This window comes from Meleagris gallopavo, chromosome 2, assembly GCF_000146605.3.
Source record: "Meleagris gallopavo isolate NT-WF06-2002-E0010 breed Aviagen turkey brand Nicholas breeding stock chromosome 2, Turkey_5.1, whole genome shotgun sequence".
NCBI lineage: Eukaryota > Metazoa > Chordata > Aves > Galliformes > Phasianidae > Meleagris > Meleagris gallopavo.
Genome location: NC_015012.2, coordinates 5628095 through 5632274, shown reverse-complemented (window position 1 = coordinate 5632274; position 4180 = coordinate 5628095). Strand labels below are relative to the sequence as shown.

General features: G+C 41.3%; 1 long non-coding RNA gene across 2 annotated transcripts in view; it reads left to right on the top strand.

Annotated features, from left to right (window-relative positions):
* The first annotated feature begins 2551 nt into the window (after nucleotides 1–2551).
* Nucleotides 2552–4180, top strand: part of LOC116216273 — a 37041-nt gene continuing 35412 nt past the window's right edge. For both annotated transcript variants that reach the window (XR_004158724.1, XR_004158725.1), the window contains exon 1: nucleotides 2552–2604. This is a non-coding gene — a long non-coding RNA (uncharacterized LOC116216273). The remainder of the gene's footprint in view (nucleotides 2605–4180) is intronic.

Genomic DNA, 4180 nt, shown 5'->3' with positions numbered 1-4180 from the left:
GTATCTATCAACAATGAAGCATCACAGCTCATCTGTGCACTGTCATCACATGGCAGCTTGAATGCTCGGTGAATTTTATGTGGATTTACAGTTTTTAAAACCAAAATTACTTTGCTTAGACAGTAGTGCTAAGCAATAACATTTTTCTTTAATTCTGCTTGAAGAAATACATTGAGAAGAGCAGCAATAACTGGGGAATATCTTAGGCTCTGTGGTTAGGAGGTGAGAAGCTGTTACCGAACTTGTAATAGGTGTATTTTCAACAATATCATTTGTTGAAGATCAGTGCCTGGCAAATTGCTATAAAATAATAGAAAAGAGAATAGTATCTATATTACTTTTATTGCTCTGTTCTCGCACTTTGATTTAGATTTTCAGTCTTATTAAAATCCAGAGGGCAAAGTAGCGTGTCTAGAGTATGTTTGCATACTGTTCCACATTACCTTAAAATAAAATAAAGGATCAAGCCTATAATGTGTATATAAAAATTTTATTCACAGCAGTGTGAGGTACTGGTTGCACTTCAGACAAGCTCGCATTACAATTTCCATCCCTTCTGAGCAGCAGCTTACTTGGCAAGAGGAATTTGAAGTTACTGAATAGGTTTTTAACTTGGCTTTCCACCTCCAGACAGATTTAGTAGGACTGAAGGTCTGTTCCTACTGCCTACTGTGAGATGCAGGGAGAAGAAGGAAAAAAAACTGGGAATTAATGGAAAATCATGGTTTGGTGGGGAGGCCTAAGGTACCCTCAAGGCTTCCTGATACTTATGAGGATCAGCATGTCAGAAACTCCTATTTATGAGACTGTTGATAGAAGATCATTGAGAACAAGGGCATCCCTCAATTTCCTGTGTAACCACAGAAGACTCCCAGTCTGGTTTCCAACTAAGAAGCACACAAATCCTGATTACATGTGGCAGAAAGGCAAAGGATTTCTGGTAGAGCAAAGTCATTTCAAACACTTTAGCAGTGTACTGAAAGCATCTCATGTACTTTTAAACTAGCAAGCTCTGAAAGAAGCAGATGAAATTAGTTCTTAAGTTTTTCTTATACATTCTTCAACATGATTTCCTAAGGATGTCAGGCCAGTATGTGTTAAACGTTTACAATACTGGATTTCTGTATTATGTGTTTCTCCCTTTCCCTGTTAAGTAATTGATGTATGCTTCTCTTTAGTGCCAAAATGTTCAAGTAGCTCTTTCTTCCTGATCTTACTGATCTTCTGTTAATTCTTAGATTCTCCTGCATATTTTTACACATCTTCAATTTTTTTTTCTTTTATCTGTGTCTAGCCATTCACACCATCTGCATCACACTATATAGAAGCAGTCTGCCTCAGAGCTGAGCACAGAAAACCAAACGAGCTTCTTCACCGCTCACTTTGCAGCCTTGTGGCAGTGTGCCATGCCCCACAGGGATTTCATTCAGACAGACATCAGCTGACAGCACTGATATTGCACTTGTTGCATGCCAGTAATGGAGTGGTTCTGAGCTGTTTTTTTGCCTTCTCTGGAAAACAGACTGGGATACATCAGAAGAGCTGTTGAGTTACAGAACATCACTCTTCAGTAGTACTTGTGTTGCCAGTAACTCTGTCACAGACCAGAACTGCAGAAAAGCAGTTCTGTGACCACAGTAATATTTCCTCCGTGGGCTGGAGTTGAAGTAAAACTTCAGGCAGTCTGTCTATAGAAGGTCTATTTATGTTAGTGTCCTTGATAGTACTTAATTTTTTTCCCTCATCAGAAGAAAAACAGACTGTAAAAGGATGCGCAGATGGAACTGTCTCACAGCTGGATGTAGGCAGAGCACAGTATTTTAGCAATTCTGGTTGCCCATGCAATCTACGAAACAGCTTCTGCATCCTAGGGCAGGGCTCAGCTGCAGCCACGGTGTCTCCTGTGGGCTGTGGCTGTGCCCAGCTGACGTGCCCTACGGTGTGGGCCCAAGGATCTCAGTGTCCTGGCCATGGAAGGACAAGGGTGATTGTGAGGTGATGCAGCTTTGCAGCCTTCTCTGTGCGGATCTGTGAGCCTCTCATCAGCCTTTTCTACTTGGCTGGCCAGAGCGTGCAAACATCTCATGTTCCAAAATGCCATTTTTGTGACAGAACTCATGAAAAAGAGAAGAACTTACTTTGTTCCCTTATCTACTATTTATTTGTTCCAACACAAGCATATATTTTCCCCATTCACTTCTGCTGCTGCCTCATAATCATGATAATCTTTGAAGCCGACTAGATTGCTTGCATGGAAAATTGTACAAATTTCTGCCTGGCTTTGAAATTGGAGGGATAAGGCATTTATGGGAAGAAGTTATTGTTCAAGATTGTTGATGTTGTAGACACACAATTCATTGGCGTAGGGGAACTGTTAGGTCCTGGCTTGAACTGCTGATTGCACACCTGGTGAAGGGCTGTGGCTGCCCAGGGAGCACAGACAAATTGTTTGCAGCTGTGCTCCCCAGCTGACCAGAAGGGGTGGACTCAGAGTAGGACCCCCCTGGGCACATATAAAAGCCAGCCACTGAAGGGAGAGCAGCTCTTGGACCTGGGTGCTTCCTGAGGAGTGCTGTACAGCCAGAGAGCCTCTTTGCCAGCTGGGTGAGTTCAGGTCTTCTTTCTGCGTATGACTCTTGGTCTACCTGTGAATGCTTTACCTGATATTGCTAAGAACCTGTCAGAACCAATTTCACTTCTCTGTGAGCAGAACAACTGGCAATCCCTGTTTTCTGTTAAGCTCTGTGGATTTAACTGAAATTATGAGACATGGCTACGCCCTGAAAGCAATGACTGAAAGAGATAGAAATGAAATCTGGAAATAACCTTCTTGAAAATATCCTTTCCAATTGTACTTTCAGTACCTACGCTTGCTAGTTCAGTTACTGCTGGTGGGATTACGAGATATTGCTAGTAGGAAGCGTGCTGTTTGTTAGGAGGAGAGGACAGCCACAGAGCGTGCTGCAATTCAGGAGTTTTCAGTGCCATCTCAGTACTAGACCCTCCACCTTAGGGGCAGTATGTTGATGGTTGTTCTCTTCTTTCCCTTCCAATTAGGGTTCCCAGGCACTGATCTCTGTTTTGGCATATGTAATATCTGTATCAGTCTGAGTCTTTGTAGAACTTGTGAAGAAGAGAATTGCTCTTGTTAATTTCATATCAAATAAATGGTCTCATGGCTATAGAAACATGAATTTTTCATCAGGAAGGAAAATATGTTGAACTTTGCAAACCATGATAGTTCAATACATGCAACTTCCAGAAATTGTTTTGCCCTGACCCGGATAATAGAATTACCTATTCAATGGTAAATTTAAATAAATAATTTATGTAGACTGGGCAGTGGCAGCCAAACTGCTACTTCTGTCATATGACTTGTCAGATAATTACTTTGAAAACTGTTTAACTAGTTTAAATGCTGAGGGTTTCTGAAAGGATTATACTTAACTGTATGAAGATGCGTTATTCAGTAGGTATTCTGAGAATTTGCCACCCACCTGGCCTACAAAGATTTTTGCAGAGGAGACAAGCTAGTATTCGATGCTTGCTTATCTTTAATCCACGTAGACGTTATATTGGTATTGGAGAACTTGTTTTCATCTATAAAAAGCAACGAATAAACTGTTTCTACTAATTAAGCTCATAATAGAGCAGTGAGGAAGGCATTTTTTTATGGTCATTTTCTACCTGCTTTTCTTACTTACCTGCACCAATAGCTGTGAGATAACCTTTCAGATATTTCTCTTGAACTAACCTACAGTGTGCATGGACCAAGGGATGAGGTACAATACTCTTACTGCCTACCAGACCCCTGATCAGATCACATTTTGGGATGTTTCATCAGGGCTGAGAAGCCCCCACCAAACGTCCTCAGAAATAGCTGATAGTGAGTTTGATCCTGAAAGGCATTTTGCTCCCCTGTGCTCAATTCTTTACAAGCTTTTGCTGGGCTTGCTGGTCGCCATGATGGATACAGTCGCAGCCTGGAAGGGGCACAAAGCAAAGGTTTTATTTCTAAAAAGAAGTGGGGCAATCCCCAAGTCAGTGCTTGGACTTTAATTTTCATTTCCTGTTGATAGTAAAAACAGACCTTGGCAATGACTTGAAGTTCAGGCTGTGCACTGAACATCCCATTCCCACTTCACAAAACATCTGATTTTTTTTTTTTTTTTTTCATTGT